A 22,572-nucleotide genomic window follows, 5' to 3' on the forward strand; every position below is an offset into this window, starting at 1 on the left:
TTTAACCTGCAGAGATGGGGCGGGGATTTGGATATAGTCCCATTGCATTTATGATGTTGTTAATATGCAGCAATGGGGGGATATATTTCTATTGCATTTACAATGTTGTTAAGACGCGGGGAGGGGCTATATATTCCCATTGTGTTTACGATGTTGTTAACATGCAGTGAAGGGGAATATATTTCCATTGCGTTTATGATGTTAACATCAGTGACGGGGGATATGTTTCCATTGGCTTTACGATGTTGTTAACATGCAGCAAGTGGAGATATATTTCCATTGTGTTTACGATGTTGTTAACATGCAGCGTGGGGGCATATATTTCCATTGGCCTTACGATGTTGTTAACATGCAGCAAGGGGGATATATTTCCATTGTATTTACGATGTTGTTAACAAACAGCGATGGGGGGATATATTTCCATTCTGTTTACAATGTTGTTAACATGCAGAGAGGGGGGTAGATATATTTCCATTGCATAAATGATGTTGTTAACATGTAGCGAGCGGGGATATATTTCCATTGCATTTACGATGTTGTTAACACGCAGCGAGGGGGATATGTTTTCATTGTGTTTACGATGTTGTTAACACGCAGCGAGGGGGTTATATTTCCATTGCCTTTATGATGTTGTTAATATGGCAGCGATGGGGGGATATATTTCCATTGCCTTTATGATGTTGTTAATATGCAGCGATGGGGGGATATATTTCCATTGTGTTTACGATGTTGTTAAGCAGCAGGGAGGGGCTATATATTTCCATTGGCTTTACGATGTTGTTAACATGCAGTGAGGATGATATATTTCCATTGCATTTATGATGTTGTTAACATGCAGCTAGGGGGGATATATTGCCATTGCCTTTACAATGTTGTTAACACGCAGCGAGGGGGATATGTTTCAATTGTGTTTACGATGTTGTTAACACGCAGCGAGGGGGGTTATATTTCCATTGCATTTACGATGTTGTTAACACACAGTGATGGGGAATATATTTCCATTGTGTTTCGGATGTTGTTTACATGCAGCGAGGGAGAATATATTTCCATTGTGTTTATGCTGTTGTTAACATGCATTGAGGGTGGGATATATTTCCATTGTGTTTACGATGTTGTTAACGCGCATTGAGGGGGCTATATTTCCATTGTCTTTATGATGTTGTTAATATGGCAGCGATGGGGGGATATATTTCCATTGCCTTTATGATGTTGTTAATATGCAGCGATGGGGGGATATATTTCCATTGCCTTTATGATGTTGTTAATATGCAGCGATGGGGGGATATATTTCCATTGCGTTTACGATGTTGTTAAGCAGCAGGGAGGGGCTATATATTTCCATTGGCTTTACGATGTTGTTAACATGCAGTGAGGATGATATATTTCCATTGTGTTTATGATGTTGTTAACATGCAGCGAGGGGGGATATATTGCCATTGCCTTTACAATGTTGTTAACACGCAGCGAGGGGGAGATGTTTCAATTGTGTTTACGATGTTGTTAACATGCGGTGAGGGCGGGATATATTTCCATTGTGTTTATGATGTTGTTAACACGCAGTGAGGGGGTTATATTTCCATTGTCTTTATGATGCTGTCAGCTCACAGCAAGGGGGGATATATTTCCATTGCATTTACAATGTTGTTAACACACAGTAAGTGGGGATATATTTCCATTGCCTTTACGATGTTGTTAACATGCAGTGAGGGGGGATATATTTCGATTGTGCTTATGATGATATTAACACGTAGTGAGTGGGATATATTTCCATTGTATTTACGATGTTGTTAACACACAGTGATGGGGGATATATTTCCAATCCATTTACGATAATGTTAACACGCAGTGAGGGGGGATATATTTCCATTGCATTTACGATACTGTTACCACACAGCGAGTGGGGATATATTTGCATTGCATTTACAATGCTGTTAACACACAGCGATGGGGTATATATTTCCATTGCGTTTACGATAATGTTAACACGCAGCGAGGGGGGATATATTTCCATTGCCTTTATGATGTTGTTAACATGCTTCGAGGGGGTATATATTTCCATTCTGTTTACGATGTTGTTAACATGCAGTGAGGGGGAATATATTTCCATTACATTTACGATAATGTTAACTTGCGGCGAGCGGGGATATTTTTCCATTGTATTTACAATGTTGTTAACACGCAGCGAGGGGGAATATATTTCCATTGCGTTTATGATGTTGTTAACATGCAGCGAGGTGGGATATATTGCCATTGCCTTTACGATGTTGTTAACACGCAGCGAGGGGGATATGTTCCCATTGTGTTTACAATATTGTTAACACGCAGCGAGGGGGGTTATATTTCCATTGTATTTACGATGTTGTTATCATGCAGCAACGGGGGATATATTTCCATTGCATTTACTATGTTGCTAACATGCAGCGAGGGGCAATATATTTCCATTGCATTTACGATGTTGCTAACATGCAGCGAGGGAGAATATATTTCCATTGTGTTTATGCTGTTGTTAACATGCAGTGAGGGAGGGATATATTTCCATTTGTGTTTACGATGTTGTTAACACGCAGTGAGGGATGTTATATATCCATTGTCTTCATGATGTTGTTAGCTCGCAGCGAGGGGCGATATATTTCCATTGCATTTACGATGTTGTTAACATGCAGCGAGGGGGATATATTTCCATTGTGTTTATGATGATGTTAACACGTAGTGAGTGAGATATATTTCCATTGTATTCACGATGTTTTTAACATGCATCGAGGGGGGATATATTGCCATTGCCTTTACGATGTTATTAACACTCAGCAAGGGGGGGTTATATTTCCAGGCCCTTTACGATGTTGTTAACACACAGCGAGGGGGGATATATTTCCATTGCATTTACGATGTTGTTAACATGCAGTGGGGGGGGGGGAATATATTTCCATTACATTTACGATAATGTTAACACGCAGTGAGGGGGGATATATTCCCATTGTCTTTACGATGTTGTTAACATGCAGTGGGGGAATATATTTCCATTGTGTTTACGATGTTGTTTACACGCAGTGAGGGGGATATATTTCCATTGCATTTACAATGTTGTTAACAAACAGCGATGGGGGGATATATTTCCATTCTGTTTACAATGTTGTTAACATGCAGAGAGGGGGGGGGGGATATATTTCCATTGCATTAATGATGTTGTTAACATGTAGCGAGCGGGGATATATTTCCTTTGTATTTACCATGTTGTTAATACACAGCGAGGGGGATATGTTTTCATTGTGTTTACGATGTTGTTAGCACGCAGCCAGGGGGTTATATTTCCATTGCCTTTATGATGTTGTTAATATGCAGCGATGGGGGGATATATTTCCATTGCCTTTACGATGTTGTTAATATGCAGCGATGGGGGGGTATATTTCCATTGCATTTACGATGTTGTTAAGAATCAGGGAGAGGGTATATATTTCCATTGGCTTTACGATGTTGTTAACATGCAGTGATGGTGATATATTTCCATTGCATTTATGATGTTGTTAACAAACAGCAATGGGGGGATATATTTCCAATGTGTTTATGATATTTTTAACCTGCAGTGATGGGGCGGGGGGTTGGATATAGTCCCATTGCATTTATGATGTTGTTAATATGCAGCGATGGGGGGATATATTTCTATTGCATTTACAATGTTGTTAAGACGCAGGGAGGGGCTTTATATTCCCATTGTGTTTACGATGTTGTTAACATGCAGTAAGGGGGATATTTTTCCATTGTGTTTATGATGTTGTTAACATGCAGTGAAGGGGAATATATTTCCATTGTGTTTATGATGTTAACATCAGTGAGGGGGGATATGTTTCCATTGGCTTTACGATGTTGTTAACATGCAGCGAGTGGAGATATATTTCCATTGTGTTTACGATGTTGTTAACATGCAGCGTGGGGGCATATATTTCCATTGGCCTTACGATGTTGTTAACATGCAGCAAGGGGGATATATTTGCATTGCATTTACGATGTTGTTAACAAACAGCGATGGGGGGATATATTTCCATTCTGTTTACAATGTTGTTAACATGGAAAAAAGGGGCGGATATATTTCCATTGCATTTACGATGTTGTTAACACGCAGCGATCGGGGATATATTTCCATTGTGTTTACGATGTTGTTAACACGCAGCGAGGGGGATATGTTTCCATTGTGTTTACGATGTTGTTAACATGCAGCGAGGGTGATATATTTCCATTGCATTTATGATGTTGTTAACAAACAGCAATGGGGGGATATATTTCCATTGTGTTTACGATGTTTTTAACCTGCAGAGATGGGGGTGGGGGGGTGGGTTTGGATATAGTCCCATTGCATTTATGCTGTTAATACGCAGCGATGGGGTGATATATTTCTATTGCATTTACAATGTTGTTAAGACGCAGGGTGGGGGTATATATTCCCATTGTGTTTACGATGTTGTTAACTTGCAGTAAGGGGGATATATTTTCATTGTGTTTATGATGTTGTTAACATGCAGTGAAGGGGAATATATTTCCATTGCATTTATGATGTTAACATCAGTGAGGGGGGATATGTTTCCATTGGCTTTATGATGTTGTTAACACACAGCGAGTGGGGATATATTTCCATTGTGATTTCAATGTTGTTAACGTGCAGAGAGGGGGGATATATTTCCATTGTGTTTATGATGTTGTTAGCACGCAGCGATGGGGGGATATATTTCCTTTGCCTTTATGATATTGTTAACACGCAGGGAGGGTTGATATATTTTCATTGTGTTTACGACGTTGTTAGCATGCAGAGAGGGGGGGATATTTTTCCATTGTGCTTACAATATTATTAACACGCAGTGATAGGGGGGATTCTTCCCGTTGTGTTTACAATGTTGCTAACACCCAGTGAGTGACTGCGAAATGCTTTGAGAAATTCTGAGGTCATGAAAGGCGCTACATAAATGCAAGTTCCCTTCATTCTTTCTTGTTACCCCAAAGAGGTTAATGGTTTTATTGTACCAGGTTTGTGAGTGCCACCCTGTGTTAAGGGGCGAATTAGTAACAAACATCAGGAGACCGGGAATCAGGGAATGATCCAGCAGGCAGCAATTTCACTTCCAAGTTACAGGCTGTGAGCGTCTCATATAAATCAATGGAAGTGGCTGAAAAATTAAGGGATAAGCCCCATTCCATCTGTGTCTCTGCCGAGATGTGGCTGAAGTACAAGCTATTCCCACAAACTCAAGCAAACTTTGTTGGTATTCCCACAGTTCTCATGAACGGTTCAGTTCCTTTGTTTGAATTGGGGATTGTTACTGCAATTAGATTAATTAATCACTGTTATCTGATCATGCAATAATACATAAGGACGGAACACGACAGAGACATTACTTGAACAGTTATACCGAAGGAAGGGGGAGAAAGAAAATGAGGCTATTCCTACTGGTTTCACTCTTGGGGCTGGCAGGTAAAGTTTTTCATTGTTATTCTATTATGACCAAATTTTATTTTAACTCTTTATGCTCTTATTAACTCTGCCGTAATGTTGAGGAAGTCAGTCTGAATCGTCTTGCACAGCCTGGGAGATCAGTAAAGCTCATCCCTCAGCTATCCACAGACTGCAAACTGCTGTCTCTCTCTCGCCCTCACTCTTTCCGTCTCTCCCTCTCTGTTCTATATCATAATTGCATCGCTGCCCCTAAAACATTGTTATGTCATGCCACCGATCTGTAGATTCTCCCCGTTCTGTCCCCCCATCCCTTGTCCATCCACACCCCGTGTGTTAAAGTGAAGACTCATCACCTCATCTCATGGCTTCCATTTACACTGTCCCCAGAACATACAAACTGAGGGACTCCTCCCCTCCCTCACTATCTTCATCAAAATGAGGGACTCCGCCCCTCCCTCACTCTCCTCATCAAACTGAGGGACTCCTCCCCACCCTCACTCTCCTCATCAAACTGAGGGACTACTCCCCTCCCTCACTCTCCTCATCAAACTGAGGGACTCCTCCCTCACTCTCCTCATCAAAACGAGGGAATACTCCCTCACGCTCCTCTTCAAACCGAGGGAAACCTCCCCTCCCTCACTCTCCTCATCAAACCGAGGGACTCCTCCCCTCCCTCACACGCCTCTTCAAACTGAGGCTCTCCTCCACTCCTACACTCTCCTCATTAAACTGAGGGACTCCTCCCCTTCCTCACTCACCTCTTCAAACCAAGGGACTCCTCCACTCCCTCACTCTCCTCTTCAAATGGAGGGACTACTCCCCTCCCTCACTCTCCTGTTCAAACCAAGAGACTCCCCTGCTCCCTCACCCTCCTGATCAAACTGAGGGACAACTCTCTTCCCTCACTCTCCTCATCAAACCAAGGGACTCCTGCGCTCCCTCAATCTCCTCTTCAAACTGAGGGACTCCACCTCTCCCTCACTCTCCTCTTCAAACCGAGGGACTCCTCTACTCCCTCATTCTCCTCTTTAAACCGAGAGACTCCTCCCCTCCCTCACTCTCCTCTTCAAACTGAGGGACTCCTCCCCTCTCTCACTCTCTTCTTCAAACTGAGGAACTCCTCCCCTCCCTCACTCTCCTCTTCGAACTGAAAGACTCCTCCCCTCCCTCACCCTCCTCATCAAACTGGGAGATGCCTCCACTCCCTCACTCTCATCATCAAACTGAGGGACTCCTCCACTTCCTCACTCTCCTCATCAAACCGAGGGACACCTCCCTCCCTCACTCTCCTCTTCAAACTGAGGGACTCCTCCCCTCCCTTACTCTCCTCTTCAAACCGAGGGACTCCTCCCACCCTCACTCTCCTCCTCAAACTGAGGGACTCCACCAAACCCTCACTCTCCTCATGAAAACGAGAGACTCCTCCCCTCTCTCACTCTCCTCATCAAACTGAGGGACACCTGCCCTTCACTCTCCTCATCAGACTGAGGGACTCATCCCCTCCCTCACTCTCCTCTTCAAACTGAGGGACTACTCCATCCCTCACTCTCCTCTTCACACCGAGAGACTCCACCCCTCCCTCAAACTCCTGATCAAACTGAGGGATACCTCCCTTCCCTCACTCTCCTCATCAAACCAAGAGACACCTCCCCTCTCTCACTCTCCTCATGAAACTGAGGGACACCTGTCCTTCACCCTCCTCATCAAACTGAAGGACTCACCCCCTCCCTCATTCTCCCCATCAAACTGAGGGACCGCGACTCTCCCTCAATATCCTCATCAAACTGAGGGACTCCTACCCTCCCACACTCTCCACATCAAACAGAGAGACTCCTCCCCTCCCTCACTCTCCTCATCAAACTGAGAGACTCTTCCCCTCCCTCACTCTCCTCTTCAAGCCAAGGGACTTCTCGCCTCCCTCACTCTCCTCTTCAAACCGAGGGATTACTCCCCTCCCTCACTCACCTCATCAAACCGAGGTACTACTCCCCTCCCTCACTCTCCTCTTCAAACTGAGGGACTCCTCCACTCCCTTATTCTCCTCATCACACTGAGGGACTCCTCCACTCCCTCACTCTGCTCATCAAACCCAGGGACACCTCCCTCCCTCACTCTCCTCTTCACACCGAGAGATTCCACCCCTCCCTCAAACTCCTGATCAAACTGAGGGATACCTCCCTTCCCTCACTCTCCTCATCAAACCGAGGGACTCCTGCGTTCCCACACTCTCCTCTTCAAACAGAGGGACTCCTCCCCTCCCTTACTCTCCTCTTCAAACAGAGGGACTCCTCCACTCCCTCACTCTCCTCTTCAAACTGAGGGACTCCTCCCCTCCCTCACTCCCATCTTGAAACCGAGAGACTCCTCCACTCCCTTATTCTCCTCATCAAACTGAGGGACTCCTCCACTCCCTCACTCTCCTCATCAAACCAAGGGACACCTCCCTCCCTCACTCTCCTCTTCAAACTGAGAGACACCTCATTCCCTCACTCTCCTCTTCAAACTGAGGGACTCCAAATCCTCCCTTACTCTCCTCTTCAAACCGAGGGAGTCCTCCGTCCCTCACTCTCCTCATTAAACCGAGACTCCTCCCCTCTCTCACTCTCCTCATCAAACTGAGGGACACCTGTCCTTCACTCTCCTCATCAAACTGAGGGTCTCCTCCTGTCCCTCACACTCCTCATCAAACCAAGAGACTCCACACCTCTCTCATTCTCCTCATCAAACTGAGGGACACCTGTTGTTCACTCTCCTCATCAAATAGAGAGAATCCTCCCCTCCCTCACTCTCCTCATCAAACTGAGGGACTCCTACGCTCCCACACTCACCTCAACAAACAGAGAGACTCCTCCCCTACCTCATTCTCCTCAACAAACTGAGGGTCTCCTCCTCTCCCTCCCTCTCTTCATAAAACTGAGAGACTCCTCCCTCACTCTCCTCATCAAAACGAGGGAATACTCCCTCACACTCCTCTTCAAACCGAGGGAAACCTCCCCTCCCTCACTCTCCTCATCAAACTGAGGGACTCCTCCCCCACTCTCCTCATCAAACCGAGGGACTCCTCCCCGACTCTCCTCATCAAACTGAGGGACTCCTCCCCTCCCTCACACGCCTCTTCAAACTGAGGCTCTCCTCCACTCCTACACTCTCCTCATTAAACTGAGGGACTCCTCCCCTTCCTCACTCACCTCTTCAAACCAAGGGACTCCTCCACTCCCTCACTCTCCTCTTCAAATGGAGGGACTACTCCCCTCCCTCACTCTCCTGTTCAAACCAAGAGACTCCCCTGCTCCCTCACCCTCCTCATCAAACTGAGGGACACCTCCCTTCCCTCACTCACCTCATCAAACCAAGGGACTCCTGCGCTCCCTCAATCTCCTCTTCAAACTGAGGGACTCCTCCTCACCCTCACTCTCCTCTTCAAACCGAGGGACTCCTCCCCTCCCTCACTCTCCTCATCAAACTGAGGGACTCCTACGCTCCCACACACCTCAACAAACAGAGAGACTCCTCCCCTCCGGCACTCTCCTCAACAAACTGAGGGACTCCGCCTCTCCCTCCCTCTCCTCTTCAAACCCAGAGACTCCTCCCCTCTCTCACTCTCCTCGTCAAACAGAGGGACTGCTCCACTCCCTCATTCTCCTCTTCAAACTGAGGGACACTGCCCCTCCCTCACTCTCCTCATCAAACTGGGAGATGCCTCCCCTCCCTCACTCTCCTCATCAAACTAAGGGACTCCTCCCCACCCTCACTCTCCTCAACAAACTGAGGGTCTCCTCCCTCCCCCACTCACTCATCAAACCTAGAGACTCTTCCCCTCTCTCACTCTCTTCAGCAAACTGAGGGACACCTGTCCTTCACTCTCCTCATCAAAGTGAGGGACTCATCCCCTCCCTCACTCTCCTCATCAAACTGAGGGACTCCTCCTCTCCCTCACATTCCTCATCAAATCGAGAAACTCCTCCCCTCTCTTAAACTCCTCATCAAACTGAGGGACACCTGTCCTTCGCTCTCCTCATCAGACTGAGGGACTCCTCCACTCCCTCACTCTCCTCATCAAACCAAGGGACACCTCCCTCCCTCACTCTCCTCTTCAAACTGAGAGACACCTCATTCCCTCACTCTCCTCTTCAAACTGAGGGACTCCAAATCCTCCCTTACTCTCCTCTTCAAACTGAGGGAGTCCTCCGTCCCTCACTCTCCTCATTAAACCGAGACTCCTCCCCTCTCTCACTCTCCTCATCAAACTGAGGGACACCTGTCCTTCACTCTCCTCATCAAACTGAGGGTCTCCTCCTGTCCCTCACACTCCTCATCAAACCAAGAGACTCCACACCTCTCTCATTCTCCTCATCAAACTGAGGGACACCTGTTGTTCACTCTCCTCATCAAATAGAGAGAATCCTCCCCTCCCTCACTCTCCTCATCAAACTGAGGGACTCCTACGCTCCCACACTCACCTCAACAAACAGAGAGACTCCTCCCCTACCTCATTCTCCTCAACAAACTGAGGGTCTCCTCCTCTCCCTCCCTCTCTTCATAAAACTGAGAGACTCCTCCCTCACTCTCCTCATCAAAACGAGGGAATACTCCCTCACACTCCTCTTCAAACCGAGGGAAACCTCCCCTCCCTCACTCTCCTCATCAAACTGAGGGACTCCTCCCCCACTCTCCTCATCAAACCGAGGGACTCCTCCCCGACTCTCCTCATCAAACTGAGGGACTCCTCCCCTCCCTCACACGCCTCTTCAAACTGAGGCTCTCCTCCACTCCTACACTCTCCTCATTAAACTGAGGGACTCCTCCCCTTCCTCACTCACCTCTTCAAACCAAGGGACTCCTCCACTCCCTCACTCTCCTCTTCAAATGGAGGGACTACTCCCCTCCCTCACTCTCCTGTTCAAACCAAGAGACTCCCCTGCTCCCTCACCCTCCTCATCAAACTGAGGGACACCTCCCTTCCCTCACTCACCTCATCAAACCAAGGGACTCCTGCGCTCCCTCAATCTCCTCTTCAAACTGAGGGACTCCTCCTCACCCTCACTCTCCTCTTCAAACCGAGGGACTCCTCCCCTCCCTCACTCTCCTCATCAAACTGAGGGACTCCTACGCTCCCACACACCTCAACAAACAGAGAGACTCCTCCCCTCCGGCACTCTCCTCAACAAACTGAGGGACTCCGCCTCTCCCTCCCTCTCCTCTTCAAACCCAGAGACTCCTCCCCTCTCTCACTCTCCTCGTCAAACAGAGGGACTGCTCCACTCCCTCATTCTCCTCTTCAAACTGAGGGACACTGCCCCTCCCTCACTCTCCTCATCAAACTGGGAGATGCCTCCCCTCCCTCACTCTCCTCATCAAACTAAGGGACTCCTCCCCACCCTCACTCTCCTCAACAAACTGAGGGTCTCCTCCCTCCCCCACTCACTCATCAAACCTAGAGACTCTTCCCCTCTCTCACTCTCTTCAGCAAACTGAGGGACACCTGTCCTTCACTCTCCTCATCAAAGTGAGGGACTCATCCCCTCCCTCACTCTCCTCATCAAACTGAGGGACTCCTCCTCTCCCTCACATTCCTCATCAAATCGAGAAACTCCTCCCCTCTCTTAAACTCCTCATCAAACTGAGGGACACCTGTCCTTCGCTCTCCTCATCAGACTGAGGGACTCCTCCACTCCCTCACTCTCCTCATCAAACCAAGGGACACCTCCCTCCCTCACTCTCCTCTTCAAACTGAGAGACACCTCATTCCCTCACTCTCCTCTTCAAACTGAGGGACTCCAAATCCTCCCTTACTCTCCTCTTCAAACTGAGGGAGTCCTCCGTCCCTCACTCTCCTCATTAAACCGAGACTCCTCCCCTCTCTCACTCTCCTCATCAAACTGAGGGACACCTGTCCTTCACTCTCCTCATCAAACTGAGGGTCTCCTCCTGTCCCTCACACTCCTCATCAAACCAAGAGACTCCACACCTCTCTCATTCTCCTCATCAAACTGAGGGACACCTGTTGTTCACTCTCCTCATCAAATAGAGAGAATCCTCCCCTCCCTCACTCTCCTCATCAAACTGAGGGACTCCTACGCTCCCACACTCACCTCAACAAACAGAGAGACTCCTCCCCTACCTCATTCTCCTCAACAAACTGAGGGTCTCCTCCTCTCCCTCCCTCTCTTCATAAAACTGAGAGACTCCTCCCTCACTCTCCTCATCAAAACGAGGGAATACTCCCTCACACTCCTCTTCAAACCGAGGGAAACCTCCCCTCCCTCACTCTCCTCATCAAACTGAGGGACTCCTCCCCCACTCTCCTCATCAAACCGAGGGACTCCTCCCCGACTCTCCTCATCAAACTGAGGGACTCCTCCCCTCCCTCACACGCCTCTTCAAACTGAGGCTCTCCTCCACTCCTACACTCTCCTCATTAAACTGAGGGACTCCTCCCCTTCCTCACTCACCTCTTCAAACCAAGGGACTCCTCCACTCCCTCACTCTCCTCTTCAAATGGAGGGACTACTCCCCTCCCTCACTCTCCTGTTCAAACCAAGAGACTCCCCTGCTCCCTCACCCTCCTCATCAAACTGAGGGACACCTCCCTTCCCTCACTCACCTCATCAAACCAAGGGACTCCTGCGCTCCCTCAATCTCCTCTTCAAACTGAGGGACTCCTCCTCACCCTCACTCTCCTCTTCAAACCGAGGGACTCCTCCCCTCCCTCACTCTCCTCATCAAACTGAGGGACTCCTACGCTCCCACACACCTCAACAAACAGAGAGACTCCTCCCCTCCGGCACTCTCCTCAACAAACTGAGGGACTCCGCCTCTCCCTCCCTCTCCTCTTCAAACCCAGAGACTCCTCCCCTCTCTCACTCTCCTCGTCAAACAGAGGGACTGCTCCACTCCCTCATTCTCCTCTTCAAACTGAGGGACACTGCCCCTCCCTCACTCTCCTCATCAAACTGGGAGATGCCTCCCCTCCCTCACTCTCCTCATCAAACTAAGGGACTCCTCCCCACCCTCACTCTCCTCAACAAACTGAGGGTCTCCTCCCTCCCCCACTCACTCAACAAACCTAGAGACTCTTCCCCTCTCTCACTCTCTTCAGCAAACTGAGGGACACCTGTCCTTCACTCTCCTCATCAAAGTGAGGGACTCATCCCCTCCCTCACTCTCCTCATCAAACTGAGGGACTCCTCCTCTCCCTCACATTCCTCATCAAATCGAGAAACTCCTCCCCTCTCTTAAACTCCTCATCAAACTGAGGGACACCTGTCCTTCGCTCTCCTCATCAGACTGAGGGACTCCTCCCCTCCCTCACTCTCTCATCAAACAGAGAGACTCCTCCCCTCCCTCAATCTCCTCTTCAATTTGAGGCCCACCTCCCCTCCCCCACTCTTCACATCAAACTGAGGTAATCCTCCCCTCCTTCACTCTCCTCTTCAAACTGAGGGTCTCCTCTCCTCCCTCACTCTCCTCAACAAACTGAGGGACTCCTTCCCTCCCTCACTCTCCTCATAAAATTGAGGGACTCCTCGCCTCCTTCACTATCCTCATCAAACTGAGGGACTCCTCCCTCCCTCAATCTCATCATCAAACTGGGAGATGGCTCCCCTCCCTCACTATCCTCATCAAACAGAGAGACTCCTCCACCTCCCTCACTCTCCTCATCAAACTGAGGGACTCCTCCCCTCCCTCACTCTCCTCATCAAACTGAGGGACTCCTCCACCTCCCTCACTCTCCTCATCAAACTGAGGGATTCCTCCCCTCCCTCAATCTCCTCTTCAAACTGAGGGTCTCCTCCACCACCCTCACTCACCTCATCAAACTGAGAGACTCATTCGCTCCCTCACTCTCCTCATCAAACTGAGGGACTCCTCTCCTCCCCCACTCTCCTCATCAAACTGAGGTATTCCTCCCCTCCCTCAAGCTCCTCATAAAACTGAGGGACTCCTCCACTCCTTCAATCACCTCTTCAAACTAAGGGACTCCTCCCCTCCCTCACTCTCCTCATGAAACTGAGGGACTCCTCCCCACCCTCACTCTCCTCATCAAACGGAGGGACACCACCCCTCCCTCAATCTCCTGTTCAAACTGAGGGACTCCTCCCCTCCCTCATTCTCCTCAAGAAACTGAGGGACTCCTCCCCTCCCTCAATCTCATCATCAAACTGAGGGATTCCTCCCCTCCCTCAATCTCCTCTTCAAACTGAGGGTCTCCTCCACCACCCTCACTCACCTCATCAAACTGAGAGACTCATTCACTCCCTCACTCTCCTCATCAAACTGAGGGACTCCTCTCCTCCCCCACTCTCCTCATCAAACTGAGGTACTCCTCCCCTCCCTCAAGCTCCTCATGAAACTGAGGGACTCCTCCACTCCTTCAATCACCTCTTCAAACTAAGGGACTCCTCCCCTCCCTCACTCTCCTCATGAAACTGAGGGACTCCTCCCCACCCTCACTCTCCTCATCAAACGGAGGGACACCACCCCTCCCTCAATCTCCTGTTCAAACTGAGGGACTCCTCCCCTCCTGGTGGGGGATGGAGGTGTAGAGGGATTGGGCGTCCATGGTGAGGAGGCAGTTATGGCCAGGGAACCGGAAATTGTTGATATGACGTAGGACATCAGGAATCACACAAGTAGGTGGGAAGAGACTGAACTTGGTCTTATTCCCACTTTTTATCCTATTTTCTATCTTAACTGTTAACTGTCTCTCCCCAGATGCTGTTAGACCTGTTGAATTTTTCCAGCATTTTGTTTTTGTTTCAGATTTCCAGCATCTGCAATACTTTGCTTTTATCCCATTGTTTCAAATTGTGAAACCCACACTCTCCTCCCAAACAAACTCCCATTCCCCTCTTGCTGTTTCAAACCGCGAACTCCCGCTCTCCGCTCACTGCTTTAACTCTGTGAAACAACTCTTTCTTCTTGCTGTTTCAAACTGTAAAGCTCCAGGTCTCCTCTCGTTGTTTCAAACTGTGAAACTCCCACTCAGCTCTCACTGTTTCAAACTGTGAAACTCCTGCATGTAAGTACATTACAATTGGAAGCCCTCACCATAGTCAAAGTTATCTCCCTCAAGTATGCCACAATTTGGCCGCATCGAATTGTTCGATTGGACCACCGATGACTGGTCACATTATATTTGAATGCCTTGCGTTTTTCTTTTTGGCCGATGACATATTGGGGGAGGAGAAAATGTTGGCGACTCCCTTTTTGACATTTGGCAGTAAACCATACAAGCTAATTCATAGTCTAAAGGCAGCCAGATTCCAGTAGCTTTGAGTTGGTGAATCTTGTGGAAAGCCACTTTCAGCCGAAACCCTTGGTAACAATGCAGCATTTTAAAATTCAATTCAAAGTGTCGTTCCTCGGGAGAGACAGTCGCTCACTATGTAGCAGCCTTAAAACAACAGAGCACTGAGTTTGGGACTTCGATCAATGACATGTTGAGACCAATTTAATGTGTGGGATTAACGAAGAAGACGCCATTCAGAAAAGGCTGTTGTTGGGATCAAATTTAGACTTCTGCAGGGCGCTGGAGTTGAGCACTCACAATGGAAAGTGCGGTCAGGGACTCAGGAGAAATCAAGGGAGTGCAAAATGGCACCATTCTTTGCATTGGGAAAGAGGCACCATATAGAACAGGTGTGGAAGCGCAGGACTACATGGAAGGGCGAGAAACAGCCACCTTTAACAGACCGGCAAAAATCATAGGTTTAACAGATAACAACCACACTAATAATAGAAAAAACCAAATAGCCTACAAATTAACTAAATTTAAAAGAACCAAGTGCTTCTACTGCCATCACAATTGGCTGTCCCTGTAAGACTTGATCCCTGACGTGAGACAAAACTGGATCGTGGCTTGTCCATTCCCTGATCTGTTTGGCATTCACTGGTGATGAATCCCAGAAAGTTTAATAACAAAACAAGTTCTTGAGGGATGGGGACATTCACATTGCTGTCCTTTAGAGGTAATCAGCTCAGCACATCGGCATTGGTAATCCTGCTTCCCAGCCGATGGATAAAAGTATATTTGTAAACAGTTTGAATCAGTGCCCAACTTTAGATATGTGCTGAGGAGACTGGGGATATTGCCTTATCTTCCCCAAACAAGCTTGTGATCGGATACGGTAATGAAGTGGCGACTGATGTATTGGTGGCATTTCTTAACACCAGATACAATGGATCAGCCTTCTTTCTCTATTTGTTGTTATCTCTGTTCTGCCATACTGAGTGTTCTTGAGAAGTAGCCAATGGGCTGTTTGGAGCCATCTGCCATCTGGTGGGAGAGTACTGCCCCAATCCATAAGGGGTTACATCTCAGGTTAAAATCAAATCTTTGGGTTGAAATATACCAACAGGACCGAATGAATGTAGTAACTACTTTATTTCCATAAAACCTGTTGTTGTGGGACTTGCCAAGTCCACCTGTGGTTTTTCTTGAGTAGTCTGTATAATGGAGCCAGTACTGTTGACAATTTGGGAGAAAACAATTATTGTAGTTGACCATTCCCAAGAAGGACTTGAGTTCTTTTGGCATTTTTCGGGGCTGGCACCTCACAAATAGCTGTCACCCTTTATCTTCTATGTTGGCGCGCAGCTACTTATGGTGGCCAGGGGTGGACACAAATCGAAAACATGGTCAAGAGCTGCATGCAGTGCCAACAGGTGCAGAAATTGCCTCCTGCTCCACTGCATCCTTGGGAATGGCCAGGAAGGCCATGGGTCCGGCTCCACGTTGTCTACATGTGGCCTTTTTGAGCACAACGTTCCTCTTACTTATCAGCACTCACCCCAAACGGATGGATGTATACGAGGTGAGAACACCCACATCTGCTGCCACCATAGACAGATTGCATCAGAGTTTTACGATACATGGTTTACCAGAGATAATGGTGTCTGATAATGGAACGGTATTCACTAGCAGGGAATTCCAAAGGTTTACAAGTCTCAGTGGCATAATGTGTATACCACCCTGCATCCAATGGGTTGATCGAGGGCAGTCTAGACCTTCAAGGCTGAAATGAAAAAACTAGATGGGGACTCTATAAGCAACAAAGTTATCACGTTTCCTGCTCAGCTATAGGATTATGCCACATACGACCAGCAGTATCACCCCCGCAGTTATTAATGAAGAGATGTCTCAGGACACGTTTGAGTCTTATAAGGCCAGGTTTAGCAGGGAGGGCAGAGAGGACTCAGGCGGCCCAGAAAAATGAAAGAAACTTCACTGTAGGAGAAACAGTTTTTGCAAAGAACTTTAGAGATGGGCTCAAATGGCTATCAGGTGAAGTCAGTGCAGTGACAGGACCCCTGTCCAACCATATATCGGTTGATGGTCAGATAATCAGGATGCATATAGATCACCTCAGGAAAAGGGAAACAGATCCACAAGAAGAAAGGTGCTCCAAACATTCCCATTGGAGTCTACACCACAGGTGGAAGGAACTCCTCTTGCTTTGGAAGTACCCATAGGACCCGTTGAGCCTGAGAGAGTTGAAGAGGCAAACTTACAGGGGAGCCTAGTGGACAGAACACGAGAGGGAGGCCTCAGATAAATCATCCAAAGTTGAAGAACTACGATAGTCGACATGTTTGATAAAGCCTTCTGAGACTGAATTTGTAAATAGTTAATATATCGTAAAATGTACTTCCAAGTAAAGGGAGAGGTATGTGGTAATCTGAGGTATACTACACCTTTAAAGAGAATGTAAGCAGATTGACCACATGGCTATAAGATCCAATAGCTGCGTGGCAGGCTATCATCTATCATGTAGTGCTCTGTTTGTGTAAATATATAGCATGTGCTTCATTTTATATTGGTCTCTGCATCTGCAATATATTGTAATCGACTCACCTGCCAACAGATAAGCGTGCAATCGGTTCGCAAGCAAAGCGACCCCATAATAGAATATAACAGGATCTAAGAAATTTAATAACAAAACTAATTCCTGTGTAACTGGAACATCCTCATCTTTTTCTTGTAAGGACAAATGACTCAGTGCATTGGCATTTGCAATATGACTGCCAGGCTTATGTACAAAAGTATGGTCATATGCTGTCACAGTCAACAGTATTATTTGTGTTTGTCTTCTTTCGATGGGCTTTTTTCTTTCTAACACCGCCTTTATTTTCAGCCTTCTTTGACTTCCATATTGGCCAGACTACCCAGGTGAAAGCTTTTCTTGAATGAATTCAGTTCGAGTTTCCTAGAATTTCATTATTTGTCTGCTTCATAGAAAATTCTGCAACTTTTGTCTCCAAAGCCTCTTTAGCTTCATGCAGCAGCTTCTTCAACTCTTCCATCTTATTTTTGTATTTGTTTACCGCCTCCTGGAAAATTGACCATTGTTGTGTCTTCTCTGCCAATTCGTCCTTCATTGTACTCAGAAGTACAGAGCTCTTTGTTTCTCTTCACACTTTTCCAGAGGTATGTACTTAGACAGGAGGGAAATGACAGTGTATGAAGGTCTTTTGGCAGGTTTTCACTTTCCTTTCAAAGGTTGTTCACCTCGACCTGGATTCTGTCCCTCAGGATGGTCTCTCCTTGTTCTTTTTGCTGTCCTACTATGCCTTTGCTTGAAACATCCTGCATTTCTTTATGTTGTTGGGTCTTTACACACTCCTTTTCCGCTTCCCTTTGGATCTCTGGCAAATCAAGTTGATTTTCCTCAGCCAGCTTCATCCTAGTATGCTTGGTCCTCTGCCTCTCAATACCAACACTGGTAGCTTTGCTGATTTACTGCCCATTATGGAAGCCATTCTGCTTAAACCTTTGACTTGGATGTCTTCATGCGTGAGTGCTTTTAATTTGGCACTAGTTTCTTCCAAACTTAATTTCTGTTCACCATAATTCAAGTATTTGAAGGTGTGTTCACCAATCACTGCCGTGGAACCTTCTGTGTCGACTTCCATCGGAATAAGTCTGCCATTCACTTTTACTGTTACATAAATTGGTTCTGTTTTCCCTCCCTTCAAATTAAGTAATGAATATCTTGTTGCTTCAGGGTCTTCTACACTGTGAACGTCACCGGGTTCTCTTTTGCTTGAAAGTCTGCCTGATTCTTTCCTTGTACCGTGTCCATTTCCATGACAATAAAAACATTCGATTTGTTTAAACTGCCAATCGTTACTAGTCTGCTTATTTCCACCTTGTTGTCATTACTCCTTATTTTCACTGCTGAGTCAAATCTTTTTATTTTTCTGCTAGCAGTGGCTGTTTCCTGCTTCTCTGCAGAGCCTTGCATTTTTGCACCTTTTTCAGCTGAAGCTTCTCTCCCAATGTGGAGGGCAGCGCCATTTTGCACTCTCTGCATGACTTTTGAATCCTTTACTGCACTTTCCATGGGCAGTGCTATCTCTAGCGCCTTCTTAAAATCCAAATTTGTTTCAGACAATAATTCCTTCCGAATCGTGTCCTCATTCACACTGCACACTAAATGATCTCAGAGCATATCGTTTAAAGGTGTACCAAATCACAATGTTCTGGTAACTGTTTCAAACTTACCACATAACAAGCAACTGTCTCCCTGGGGGCTCTAGTCCTTGAATTAAACTTGAAATGTTGCATCATTGAGGGTTTTGGCTGGTAATGAATCTTCACGAGGTCCATTAATTCGTCAAAGTCCTTCAAACCTGGGCAGCTGGGTGCCATCAAACTGCAAATTAAGCCATAGGCTTTATTCCCACGTGTCGATAAGAGAATCACCCACCTCTCCTCTTCCCCCGTAATGTCATTCGCTTGGAAATAGAACGCAAGGTGTTCAACATAATGAGACCAATTGTCAGTGGCTGATTGAAGGGATAAATTCTCCTGAATAGCAGCATGCTTTCAAGGGTATTGCTTAGACAATGAAAACAGAAACTTCTACTTACTCCGACTTTGCAGCGTACAGCCCACTTTCGATTCTTTTGATTTCCTCCATGATTTTACTCTCGATGTTAGTTCATTGTACCCTTCTCCTAGCTTCGCTATTTCCTTGCTTTCTCCTTATCGCTGGCTTGTTGCATCCTCTTGCAAGTTTGTCGGGTCTCTGCTTTATCTTCATGTTATCCTCGTCACCAGTTTGTTGTGACTCAGTTGCGAGTTTATGGTGATTTGAATATCACGCTTGCACATTTGTTGTGGGGTGACCAGTTTGGTACTTTAGATTGAGTAGTTCTGCAGACACTTCTTAGGTGGAACATATACTGTTTATTTACAAGGTACTCAACAGCTACACATGCATTGCTTCTGCAACAAACTATCTACATACTTCTGCTGCTCGTTTGCATGCGGCTGGCTTCCAACTACAGAGCAAGCCCACGCTACTCCACTACTGGTTACACAAGATCATGTGACCTTCCTTTATAACATCCTTCTGATAAGTGTACAACATGTTAGATAAGACCACAGTTAACGCAGAAACTCCCAGCTCTCCTCTCGCTGTTTCAAACTGAGAAACTCTTGGTTCTCCTCTCGCTGTTTGAAACAGTGAAGCTCCCAGCTCTCCTCTTGCTGTTTCCAACTGTGAAACTCCCACCTTTCTCTCACTGTTTCAAACTTTGATACTAGCCCCCGTGATCTAATAATCCCCCCTGATTTAATAACCACCGTGATGTAATAAACATCTGATGTACTTACCCCTATAAATGCAATAGCCCCTTTCCGTAATCTAATAACACCTCCCCTTGACCCAATTAACCATTACTTGTACCTTTTAGATGAACAAATCTGACGGACGATTAGGTTTTTAAAAACCTTACCATCGTGTTCAGCATGGAGTGTTAACCTGTGAATTGTTAACAGAGCTGAGTCATCTTCACTAGATACTTGTGAAGAGTCCATGAAATGATGGAGTGAAGGACCTACAAAACTGAAAACAAAACTTGGAAGTATTGTGAACTGTGAGGAGGAGGAGGAATGTGATAGACTTCAAGAGGACATAGACAGGCTGGTGGAATGGGTGGATACCTGGCAAATGACATTTCTTCACCTATTTCGCATTTCGTATGTTCATAATTCAGACCAGGAGAGGTGAGAAAGCCATTAATAAGGCACGCTGTACCATGAATGCTTTATAAATTGAGGCGTAGAGTACAAAAGCAAGGAAGTATAGTGGAACTTTATAAAACACGTCGTCCTTAAATGGTCTATTATGTCCAATTGCGTGCACCACATTTTGGGAAGGATATAAAGGCTTTAGAGATGGTTCAGAAAAGACTTACCAAAATGGTTTCAGAGTTGAGAGATTTCAGTTATGTGGATAGATTAGAGAACCTGGGGCTGTTCCCCTTTGAGAAGATAAGGTTGAGAGGAGATTTGACAGAAGTGGTTAAAATCTTGAGGAATCTGGATAGAACAGATAGAAAGAAACTATTCCCATTAGTGGAAGAGTCAAGAACAAGGGGACCCAATTTAAAGGTGATTGGCAAAAGAACTAGACATGATTAAAAATCATTTTACACAGTGAGTGGTTAGGATCTGAAATGCACTGAGAGCCTGCTGGAGGCAGAATCAACCATGGATTTCAAAAGGGAATGGGATAATTATTTAAAGAGAATTTGAGAGCTACAGAAAAACACAGGGGGAATGATGGCACTTGAGTTGATTTTACAAAGAGCAGGCACAGGCACAGGCACATTGTCTACCCCAGAGTTGTGGAGGCTAGATCACTGAAAGTATTTAAAGAGGGGGTTGATAGATTTTTGAAATATTGGACAGTTGAGGGTTATGAGGAGCTGGCACAAAAGAAGAGTTGAGGCTTGGGGCAGATCAGCCGTAATTTTATTGAATGGTGGGGCAGGCTTGAGGGACTGAATGGCCTACTCCTGCTCCTATTTCTTACATTCTTACAAAGAGCAGGCATGGACACAATAGGCTCACTGGCCTCCTTCTAAATGATTCTATGAAAACATAATTGTTTTGCAGTTCGGTTATGCAATAAATTCAAATGGAATCAGTGATAAAGTGGAGTGCTATGTACCTTTAAGAGAATGTAGTTAGTTGACCATGGGACTATATTGACCAATTGCTACACAGCCTGGGCTTCTTGGGTAACAGGAAGTCTAGAGCTGGAGGTGATTGAAGAAGCACACAATGTGTTAGCATCCTGTTCATAGTTCCAATCAAGCCCGTGTTTGTTCAGTTGATCGGTCTCTCTATCTATATTGTTTCAAGCACCAACTAATGTGTTAATATCAAGGGCACAGCCCACATTCACTGGACAAAGCAAACCTGATAACCTAAAACATAAAACTGGCCTCCAGGATAAACCAGATCAATTGATGGCAATCAAGAAAGCCACAGTAAGCCAGCTATGTTACTTCACCACTACCTTGAAAGCACAGTCTCCTTAGTCATCGAGTATGCCGCAGTTTGGGTATCTTGAACCAATCGACCCCATTTCCAATGACTGGTCTCATTACATCAAACGCCTAGGTGTTCTTCTTTACTGCTAACGACATCGCAGGGGAGGACAAGGGTGGTTCTTTTGACCACACGTGAGAGAAAACTGTATGGGCTGATCCACAGCCTCATGTCACCAAACACCCCCAATACCAAGACTTTCGACGAGTTAGTAAATATTGTTAAAAACCACCTGAAGCCAAAGCGCTCAATCACTATGCAGTGTTCTAAATTCAATTCGAGGAATAGGCTTCCAGGAGCAACAATTGCTGGCCATGTAGCTGCTTTAAAAGGGCTTAACAGAGTATTGAGTGTTCGGAACTTCAATTAATGATATGTGGAGACCCCAATTGATATGCAGAATTGGGAATGATGCTATTCAAAAGCAATTACCATCTGAAACTAATCTCGATTTCAGTAAGGCAATAGAATTGGTAACAGCCATGGAGAGCACTGTTAGAGAGTCGGAGACAACAAAAGATGCACAAAATGGCGCCATCCACCTTTTAGGGTGGGAAGGACCAGGAATAAAAGGCGCGACAATGTCAGACTCCGCAGAAGGCGGGGAACGCCCACTATGTACAGACCATTGAAGAGCAGTACTACAGCAAAAACCCACGACATTAATGAGAGAAATGCATCCAGGCAGCCTGTTCAGAAATATCGAATGCTTTTTCTGCTACCACAATGGTCACATAATGCGGTGCTGTAAAGATAGTCTGAGGCAATATTTCAAAAAACAAAG

The sequence above is a fragment of the Carcharodon carcharias genome, chromosome 3, assembly GCF_017639515.1.
Source record: "Carcharodon carcharias isolate sCarCar2 chromosome 3, sCarCar2.pri, whole genome shotgun sequence".
NCBI lineage: Eukaryota > Metazoa > Chordata > Chondrichthyes > Lamniformes > Lamnidae > Carcharodon > Carcharodon carcharias.